The following is an 11,648-nucleotide window of genomic DNA, read 5'->3' on the forward strand; positions in this document are numbered from 1 at the left end:
GCTATCAATGTATTAAATATAAGTTGGTGTTATTTTTTTAAAAAAAAGAAAAGTACTATCCGTGAAAGAGATAAATTTCTAACTCTTTCAGTAACAGTAAAAACAATGATTATGATAATATGGAAAACAAATGGCAATGATAGTAAAAAAAAAGTTTATCAAATAAAATAATAAACAATAAGAACAGATTTAATTGAGAAAACAATGTTTTTCTAGTTTAGCAAAGATAAAATCTACTTATTGTTAAAGACATTAAAGTAAAACTTAAAGTGAGATAAAAGTAGCATTGTATTTTTTGAAGTTAGATAAGACAGCACAGTTTAGTTTTATGTTATGAGAATATTAGCTAAAATTGTTTAAATCATTAAAGCAAAACTTGGGAATAGAAGAAACACCCTCTTATTACTTTAAACGCCAAATTACTAAAAACTCTCGCCAATTTTAGTTTTTTTTCAGCTCTCATTTAGAATAAGTTTTCGGTATCATATCATTCTAATATTTCACTACTCTCATAAAAAATTTAAGAAGCCTAAATTTTTCTAAAACTTATTGAAAACAAATTATTTAGTGACTGTAAACCAATATTTAAAAAGAGAAAAAGTCTCTTTTTAAATATTTCAATAATCTTTTGCTTCATTACTGGAGAGAAAATTGACTGTTTTATAACTTTAGGATTAGAATTTTGTTTTAGTTGAAAAAGTATGTTTGTTAAAAAATTTTCTGATATTAAAAAGTACTGATTTTAACAAAACATTAGCATATTTTTCAATCTATCACTAAAAATTTTAATTTTGAAAATGATCTTCATTTTGTCGGCATGTATTGCAACAACATTTCACAGTATCGATAATGCTTATCCATTAAGAAAATGAATAAAGATTTTTTTAATTAGATAATGTGTCTGAAAATTTTAAATTATTATTTATATAGTATTAAGCTTTCTTGAATCATGCTAGTCCAAAATATTTGGTTTCTAAAAGATATTATATAGATATTTGACATAAAAAAAGCTTAAGTAGTTAAAATAAGTTTATAAATCATACAAAGAACAGAAAAATATTGTTACATGAATTTGTACAAAGGTTTAGTCATTCAGTCACTAAGTATTCGCACAATATTTTTTAAAAATTTTTTAATGTAATCAAAGAATCTTAAATATACGGAAATATCACAATATTGTGGCCGTGGTAGCTCAGGGGATACAGTGCTCGCCTCGCAATGAGGTAAACCAGGCTCGAATCCTAGCGATGGCTGGTCGATACAAATTCCGTACCCAACTTGAACCAACCCCATTGCTGATGTAAAATATCTGCAGAGGTAGACGGATCATGGGTTAATGTCTTTTTGCCGTCAGCCTAACCACAGGAAGTTTTCATAGTTTTCTTCTCCATGCAACGCAAATACGGGCAAAACGCTTTCAACAAAGACAGATTTCTCAAGATACTTGATCCAGAAGTTCCCTTGTTTTCTGGATTGGGTTCAAAATTACAAGGCTGCAGAGTTAAACATTGGTAATCTTAAAATCAAAATTGGATCTGCTGTTCAACGACAGTTATAAAATAAAATAAAATATTGTGAAACATATATTAGTAAAAACTTGGACTAAATTACAAAGCAGTGATATACCAAATAAAATATTTACTTTCAAAAACTCCATAAAACGCTTTTTTTCTACTAAAATATTCTATCCCGTAAAGTAAATTACCTTATTTTTCAAGATATATCAATAAATTCAATATTTAACACAAAACTTAAAAAAAATGGAGTAAATATTTATATTTTTCTTTTCAAATAATTTTCTCGGAAAAAAAAGATTTTATTGTAGCAATCGGTGGCGAAGATAAACAAAATTAAAAAGAGAAGCGTGTTGGCTTTTTACTTCCTGTAAACAGATTTTACGAGCTCTGCATCTAAATATGGGTAAGCACACACACAGAAAGAAGAGAGTATTTAAACTTTCTTTTTGTTTGAGCAGATTGCTCTCCCCGAATAAACTAAATAAACACTAAAAAAGTTCGTTAATGAAATATTACCTTTCGCAATATTTTCCTTAGTATATTCCGTAGTATCTTTCCGGGTTTAATTTATTTGACTGAAAACTGTCATTGAAATTTTTTTTTCAATTTAAAGCAGTTTGCACAAACTAAACAACATTATATGTACTATGTATATTGATATTGTCCTGTTAAGACTCAGCGTCCAATGTTTTGGGTGCAATTTTATTACTTAGTACTATTTTAACCTTTTCTCTTTTTTTAACATTTCCTGTTTGTATGTATTTACAAAGCTGTTATCTATGTAAAAAGTATATTTGTATCGATTCTTGCTGGTCAGAGTATTTAATTGCAGTAAAAATTGCAAGAGGGTAAGAAATTAGATTCAAATAACCTTTTGGACAGTTTAATGACATTTCTCACAGTTAATCTTATTAAGAGTGTAATTAATTTCATTTCACAACTAAAATGTGACAATATACACCATAAAAATATCTTACCCTGAGAAAAAAAGTTTAGCAAAACTAATCATGTTTTTGACTTTATGGGAGCACTGAAACGTTCGGTAATTTTTATCGAAACACTTTGGTAATGATTTTGGTAAAATTAGCAATAAATTATGGTTTTATATTGTGGGTTAAAATTCGGAAATGAGGTAAAGTTTAGTAATTTTATCATGATACCTTAGAGAATGGCATAAAAACCATTTATTCGGTTAAAATTTATTTTTCAATTTTGTATTTCTTAACTAAATGTGTGGTTATAAGAACTAAGATATTAAAAATCAGTATATTCGGTAAATCGTTATCGTATGAATGGAGAAAACTAACAAATGAATGGCTTAAATATCGTATAGTTCGGTTTTTATTACCAGAATTATGTGTTTTTTTTTACCAGAATTTTTTCTCTGTGTACAATATGCAAAAGTTGCTTTAAGTCAAAATTTATCATTTCCTTCATAATAATTAAAAATAACTATAATATTAATTCTGTTTAATTAATTGAATTATTTTTAAGTAAAACATTTTATCGTATTTATGAGTTTACTCTCTTCTATATTTCTAAGTAAAAATCGTATTTCCTACCAGTTTTAAATCTAGGGTCACCGTTAACATTAAATATTTGAATAATAACTGAAATTGTTTTCCAGTAACTATCTACATTTTTCGAAATATATGGCTGTGGTTACATTAAATAATATATAGGTGGATCCAGGTCAAAAAACTTTATATGCTTGAGACATGTAAAAATTCCGATCAGCCATTCTTACCTTTACATGACAACCGGGCATGTAAATATCAATTTGTAATACCATAATATACCGATTAAATTTCGACAAAAATAGTCAAGATGTCGGATAGGGAGATTCGGACGGAGAAACGAATAATAGGGAGAATAGAGCAAAAATGCAGGAAATCGATTGATAATCTACTACGCTTAATTATTTTAGTAAAATTTCTACATAAATGAATTAGTATTTCATAAATTCGAAGCAAAGTTAGCTTAGTTTATTCCATTTTTCAACTCAAGTTTATTTTTATTGAAAAAAATATTACCTTAAAAATTTTATAATAATATTGTTTCGCATTCATGCTCAATAATTCTTTGTCAATAATGCCGAATTCTTATGATTTATAATTAAAAATAAAAGAGTTGATGCAGATGAGTTGTCAATGTTAATTTTGTTTGTCAGATTTAATAATAAGTATACTTTCACATGTTTTCAAAGAAGTGTAATAAAAAAAGACGTTCCGGTATAGACAAGTTTATTCGAACCAGCATTTTTCTTACTGGGATGTCTGGTAGGGTAAGTAAATATTTGAACCCTATATGGAGCAACTATCTGATGCAATATAGTTTAATTATCGATAATAATATGGATCAGCTATCAACTATAATATGAATCAAGTATCAACAATAATGCGGATCAGTTATCAAGTGTAATATGTATTAACTAGGAGGCTCCGCCCCCTGCTCGCTAACGCTCGCCAACCCCCGATAATTGCTACGCAATCCTATGTGGTTCACGCCGTGAACCATGGCTCGCTGCGCTCGCTCGCCAATGAACACAATGTTCTAGCACAAAGACATAATATATTATCATCAAAGACATAGTATTTTATCATCAAAGACATAGTATTGTACTTATGTAGATGAATTCTACCAATGTTCTTATTGGCTTTTAAAAAAGTATATTAGCTATTTAGATGTACATGGTGAAAAAATCAAAACATTAGCTAAATAAGAAACATATTAGCAAAATAAATTATCAAATATTGCTTCACTAATATTCTGCATTTTAAAGCGTGAAAATTCAATGCATAAATAAACGCGAAATATAAAAAAATTCAATGCATTCAATACAAACACTTAAACGTTTTTTAGACGTTTAGGTAGCTCCCAGTAGAAAAATATCAATTCAACAGCGGCCTTTTAAAGCATTCTCACTTCAATTAATTAATTAATTGCTAATTGGGTATAATATAGCCTACGTCACAGGTTGTGTTGTTCCTACTAAATTTAACACATGAACGGCATTTTCTGCGAGCCTAACTTCAAGCCACAAATAAACAAACGAAGTGTTCGATCGCTTAAATAGCTACTCGCCAGATTTTATTGCATTATAAAGAAAAGTTATTGAAACTAAATACAACTAAATAAACAACAACAACTAAAACAAATAACAACAACTACTAATAACAAAAACTAAATAAACAACAACTAAATTCCATTCGTTTAGCATTGCGTCATATGTTGTTCCTACTAAATCGAAGTAGTTGTGTTTTTTTCATATTATACCCAATTGAGTTTAAATTAAATATTGCCATGTTTTTAGTGCATGAATCTGAATTGAACAACCTAATAATGCTCACTCTGGTTATTGTTATCTGGTTGCTCACTACGTGCTCTTACGCGCCGAATCCAATCAATTAAAAATGAAAACTGTTGCCAGCGCGAGAAAAGAAATATCATCGGTTTTATTGATACATACATACGTACGTATTAGCGTTTTATATAATATAGATAGATTATTAGCCATAATACTGATCAGTTATCAACTGTAATATGAAGCAATTATGAGCCATAATTTTGATCAGTTATCAACAATAATATAGTTCAATTATCTGATGTCACGCGAAGCAATTATTTATCATAAACATCAAATATCAGTAATCAGACGATGGAAATATCAGCAATTTGCATAATATTGGAATACATAAAATTGGAATCCATAGAAAACTTAAAGTGAAGAGCTAGGTTGAAAAGCATCGCTAAATGACATTTCAGTGAACTTTTAATAAGGAGGTTTAGAATGTATAGAAGCAATAGGAAGCTGTTTAAAAATACATAACATCTATTCAACCAGCCATGCCCTTAAACATAGAAAATCGAGCAATTTCAAAATGCAACTTAACATGATGTTCAATTTAGAGTTAGGGAGAGAACATGTTTATTAAAGATGCTGCCATGCATCAGATTTCTCTTTCAATTTCTTCCAAAAGAAATCTTTGTTTTGATAAATTAATGATTGAAAAACGTAATGCTACTATATATTTTTTTAAATAATTCGATAGACTGAAGAAGTATACAGGCACGCATGCGCATGAAATAATGTGCTCAAATAATATTCACGCTGATTTATTTTAAAACATACATAACTTGTCCGCTACTTTATGAAAAAGATTAAAATTAGAATGGAATCAAATAACTTAAATTATTTTTGATATATTAAAAAGAGAATATTATAATAAATAATAGTTTATGAAACAAAAACTTATTCTTTTAGCTTATGTTTCAGATTTGATATTAAAATTGTTAAAATGCTTTCTTTTTTACAAATTCCATTTTCTAAAAGATTTTCGTGGTAGTCACATAAGAAAAATAAAAGAACGGTAATTAAATATTCTTTTGTCACAAAATGCGTTAATTTCATGGATGGTGGTTTTCTTATTATCTTTTCTAAAATATTCTGAAAGCTTAATAAATCGACTTTTATCTCTACATCCCATTTTATGCACCGTTTAGTTTAATTAATGAATAATTACATGAATTTAATTCATGATTTTTCGAACTTTATGCTAAATTATATTATTATTCTGTGAGATTAGCTACATTATCGCATTTTACGACAAATGCGCCAAATATTTTACGCTAAATATTTTGCTCATAACCATAGAAACTATTAATTATTATAGATACTTATTTTTTAAGAAAGATAATAATTTTTTCTTAGTGACAAACTAGTCAAGCATATATTTATTTTGACATCACATTTTACACTATAAAAAATAAAATGCATTTTCGCTTCCGAATAAAAAAGAGTAAGTATAGAGAGAAAAAATTTTTTAATTACAAAAATGCTTGAAAAATGGTCTTTACTAGGTGTTACAAAAATAAAAATCCTCGCTATTTTTATTATAAGAATTAAATATTTAGGCCCATGAAGAAGTATATAAAATAATTGAAACTAGAAACTACACAGTTTCATTTACATGCTAAGAAAACTTTTAAAATACAAAAATAAAATGCAGAATGTAAAATAATTTCGAAAACTTTAATAAGACATATAATTTAAAAGCTAAAATTGCATATTTTTACGAAATAGTATTTAATTAAGGAAATTATTTTATAAAGTACATAATTTTTAATTTCAAAAATGTATGTTTTTAAACATTTTCTTAAAGAATAGTATTAAGTTTTTAGTTATATTATAATTACACATAAAACGCAGAATAAGCATTAATAAATTAAGTCCAATTGTTCTTTTTACTTCCGAATGGTTTGATTAATAAAATATTTTATGCCATTGTTAGATTTAGTGACTATAAAATTTCCTTTACAATCGTATCATTCTCTCTTAGAGTTAATTGGAAATGGAATATACACGTACTCAACTTTTGATACGACGCCAGGAAAAGGACAGGAAAATTTCTTTTTCACTTTTTGTAACAGTTATAAATAATGAAATAGAAAAAATGCCATCTCACAGTCAAATTATAACTGAAACATAGCTTTCAAAGTTCATAGAAAAAGAAAAAAAAAGAAGAGACTTTTACGGAAAGAATAAAAAAAACTTTTCAATTTAATACACACGGAATATGAATTTCAGGAGATCTTAAACTGTGAAATTATTTTTTAAACCAGAAAGTGCGTTGAAAGTATGTTAGAAACATAAAAAGAATAGTCAGATTTTAAAAAATGGCAGTTTTTAAAGAATATTTTAATGATTTCAATGATGCCCTCCCAGCAAGATCAGCAGGGGTCTGTAGAGAAGAAATTTGGGTCCGTTAACGGACCCTTCACAAAATATTTTAATTTATAAACGGACTCTTCACAAAATAATTTATCTTTTAATCGAACCCTTCACAAATTTGTTTATCTTCATTATTGTTTTGCTAATCGAATAAACCCTTCCCAAGGGGGTGGGGGAAAAGAAAGACAGATGTAAACGAACTATGTCTTGTCTTCGGCAGACGATTCTTCCATTATTCGTCCGAAATTAACATTCTGCGTTCTGCAGTATAGGCTAAATATCAAATACTTGTCTGTTACATCTCTAATTTAGAAGCAGCAATTGCTGTTTATTTTTGAAAATTAAATTTTTTTTAAATTATAATTTTACAGTGCTGAGCATTGTATCTATTTGCATTCTTAAAACTCCTTGAAAACGTTTGCATAGTTTTCGAAGTTCACAGAAGAAAAATAAAGAAGATACTTTTACGGAAAGAATAAAAAAAAACACAAAAAAAAAACTTTTCAATTTAATACACACGGAATATGAATTTCAGGTTTCTTCAAAGAGATTTTAAACTATGAAATTATTCTTTAAACCAGAAGTGTGTTAGAAACATAAAAAGAAATACCTTTAAAATATATTTTTTAAGCTTTCATTTCAGTTTTTATGGCTTCAAGATAATCTTGTCTCAACACCTGTTAAAACCCTGATCATTACCCTAGCCATAATTTTAATTGATACCCGAACAGTCCTCATCGATTCCAAGTAACAGACACTCAATTATTGCCCAATAATTCTGCCTCAATTTCAATTAATACCCTATAATTCTTCCGTTATTCCAAATAATACTTAGTATTTCTGCCTCAATTCCAATCAATGTTCAAACATAGTTATTATCTAATCATTCTGCCTCATTTTCAATATAATTACCTTATAATTCATGACTTAAATTGCAATAAATACCTCATAATTCTGCCTCAGATTTAATAACTACCCAATAATTTCCATTCCAATTCTTATTAAAGCCAATGCTATTGGGCGCTAAAAATCGCTATTGCTACATATTTTCGGGATGTTAATGCAAGTTTTTTAATAACTATCTTTATTTAAAATTTCGTGTTAGAGAAATCAAATAGCACACACCAAGTTTAGTCCCTTTTTTTACGCATATTAATTAATATTTGGCGGGATCAGAGATTCATAAATTAACAAAGAGTTTTTACCTGAAATATTTTATTTGAGAACAATGTTTTATCATTACGAAAAAAAATTATATATTGTTCAAAATAGATGTATTTTACACACGTAAAATATCGTTGTGGTAAAAAAATTAGTTTTTTATTGCTTAATAATTTTTTATTATTTATGCACATTTAATTAAATGACTATTGCTTATGACTTAATTATAGATAATAAAATTATTATTGAGTTAGTTAAATTTTTATTATTTATGTAGAATTACTACTACTTCATTCATATTTTTGGATAGTCTAATAATATTATTCACATGATATTAACTGACTAATAATTATTCAGGTTACACCTATAATGATTTGCTTAATTGTGTATGTGTGTGATCATGATAATATATTTGAATTGTGGTAATTTTTTTTTTACCTGGCGGAAGTAATTAGGAAACCCTGATTGCCTGTATAGACCTTGAGTATCAGTACATTTTTAAAAACTATAGAATGCAATAGTGAGTAAATTAAAACATGTAAATCAATCTAATAACTAACGCAACATTGTAAAGATATATTAAAATTCATCAAGCATTAGAGTTGACATTTCGCCATTATTACAATCTTTAAAAATAAAGAATAAGGATTTTTTTCTAAATATATTTACGTAGAAAAGATGATCCTAATTTTTGTGTTATTTTTACTTAAAAAATATTAATTATTAGAATGTCCTTCCAAATTGAGATAAACACAGCATACTTCGTACTAATAAACATAAATTTGTTACTTTTTCCAAGAAACATAAATTTGCTTTTTATAAATTTGCTACTTGCTTAAGAAACATGATTTTGCTAATTCTAAGAAGCATAAATGTTTCTAAGAAATATAAATGCTTGCAAAAAACATAAATGTTCTAAGAAACATAAATTTGCTATTTGTGACTAATACTCTTTTTAATACGAGGGACAATATACTAAGAGATTCTTTCCAAAGCACTTCGCACTTTTAAATATAAATAGTAAAAAAATTAGAACTTATTTATTCACAGATTACTCAAAAAGAGCAAAACAATAATTAGAATCCGAATGCATTTTTATTGTTGAAAAAGTAAAGCATATAATTGATGATTTATTAAAAATTACATCACTTGCGAGAGTTCTCAAATTTAAGGATGCATTATAAAACAATTCTAAATTTTATGACACAATGTATTACCAATTTTTGCTCATCTTTTTCCACAAAGGGTTAATGAACAACCTTTCTCGGGCCGAAGGAGAAAATATTTAGTTTTCGGATTAGCTATGTTTTCCGCATGAGTTGGCTTTCATATCAATAGATATTAACTTGATTAAACTTCAGAGTATTATAAACAGTATCGATTCGTGTTACAAATTTGTATGACAAAACTGATAAAATATAATTTTAAGCAGGAGAAAAAAAAATTAGTTTTCGGAAGATGTGAGCAAAATGAGTGAGCAAATGAGTAGCACAATGAGTTTGATATTTATATCAATAGATAGTAACTTAAATTTCAGAGTATTATAAACAATATCAATTTGTTTTAAAAATTTAAAAGACAAAAACCAGCAAACACAAAATATTTCAATAGCATATGTGCATGATATATTCAAATTAAAAATCATTTCAAAGTTCAGATTCATTGACAGCTTTAAAATAATAATAGATTTCTAACTTCTGCTGAAAAATTAATTAGAATCTTTCTTTACTGTGCGAAAATTTCTTATAATTCGAAATTTTTTTAAATAAGTTTTTCAACTACATTTCTCAAAAAACTATATTGAAAATTTGATTTTGTTCCTCGACATTTTAGTACTTCAAAGCTATAATTTCAAGGTTCATTGACATTAGTTTGAAAAACAGTTATAAAATTAATAGCAATATTTATGTTGGTTTTTCTAGTTAATTTTTGGCTACCAGGATGAAAGACCACACATTGACCATTCGTGGGCCACTAATTGGTTATCACTCGACATCAACTTGTGCATCTAAAAGTTCCTAAGATATTTTTGTATATTGTTTTTAATTTTTTTAAAGAAAAACTAAATAAAAAAAAGTACATATGAAACCTACTAAAAAGTTTTAAGAAAAACGTATAGATATTTTAACAATATTTATTTTAAAAACTAAACTTTTCAACAAACCACACACACAAATGGAGAAAAAAAAGAAAAATATAAATTTAAATACCAGTAATAGATATAATTAACAGGAAGAAATTTTAAACGTTTTTCGGAAAACGCAAAATAACTCCTCTAACGTTAGAACTTAGCATATAAAGTTAGTTTTGATGACGTATGCGCATTACAATTTTCCTTTTGTTTTGTACCAAATAAAGACTTTTTTTCTTAAAAAAAATATAATGAACATTAATTGTTGATAGATAATAAACATATATATTTTCTTAGAATATAAATAACATATAATATTCATTCATTGAAATATAAAATTGTTCAACAAATTATTTAATGTAATTTTAAATGAATATTTCTGCACAGAATACGAACAAAAAGACAACAAAAAATAACTTAATATATCAAAATACTTATTTTACCAAAGGTAAATATATGGAATTTAAGTAGTAATTTTCTAAACATGATATGATTTATTTATTTACTTTTTTTGTATCCTTTTTTGAATATAAACATAATTTTTTGACACCATTTGACAAAGACAAAAAAAATGCATTGCATACAATGGGTTATTTATATAGTAAATTGCATACCTAGAAAAATCAGGTAATCCCGATTAAATAAACTTGTTTGAGATTTATTCAAATCTAAAACAGTTCTATTTATTCCACTCACACTGCAGCTATCTAGCAATTTGTCCGGGGCATATGCACTGGACACTGTCGACTGTGGGTAAAATGTAGCGCAGCGCCATCTGCAGGAAAAACGCTGAGTCAGATACAGTAGCTTAGGAGAAGAATTTGAAAAATGCTTGATTTATAGTTCTGAAATGGAACAAAAGTTAATTCTTTAACTTTATACATTTTCCCCGTATTTTTTTTTCGTTAGCTATCTGTTAAAGCTCCCAGTATGGGGAAAAGAAAACGTTCAAAAAATATTTTACGATATCGATTTAAAAAAAAAAAAGGATTTTAACCCCGAATGCTTTTTTCTCTTCAGTCAATTCATAAAAGTCAGACGAAAAATGTTTGTGACAATGTTGGATAAAATATTCATTGAATTTGTTTTGCCTTTAAGCGTTATTTGA

General features: G+C 27.0%; 1 protein-coding gene across 5 annotated transcripts in view; it reads right to left on the bottom strand.

Annotated features, from left to right (window-relative positions):
* LOC107436941 (cAMP-dependent protein kinase inhibitor gamma) overlaps nt 1-11,310 on the bottom strand; it is a 95,911-nt gene extending 84,601 nt beyond the window's left edge. The window contains exon 1 of one of the 5 annotated variants that reach the window (XM_071177437.2): nt 11,155-11,310. The gene's annotated coding sequence lies outside the window, so the exon portion shown is untranslated. The remainder of the gene's footprint in view (nt 1-11,154) is intronic. The other 4 variants (XM_043049895.3, XM_071177438.2, XM_071177439.2 and 1 more) reach the window with 4 other exon arrangements.
* Nucleotides 11,311-11,648: the final 338 nt, after the last annotated feature.

Source organism: Parasteatoda tepidariorum, chromosome 2, assembly GCF_982258835.1.
Source record: "Parasteatoda tepidariorum strain Cologne lab strain chromosome 2, Ptep-v5.0, whole genome shotgun sequence".
NCBI classification, from domain to species: domain Eukaryota; kingdom Metazoa; phylum Arthropoda; class Arachnida; order Araneae; family Theridiidae; genus Parasteatoda; species Parasteatoda tepidariorum.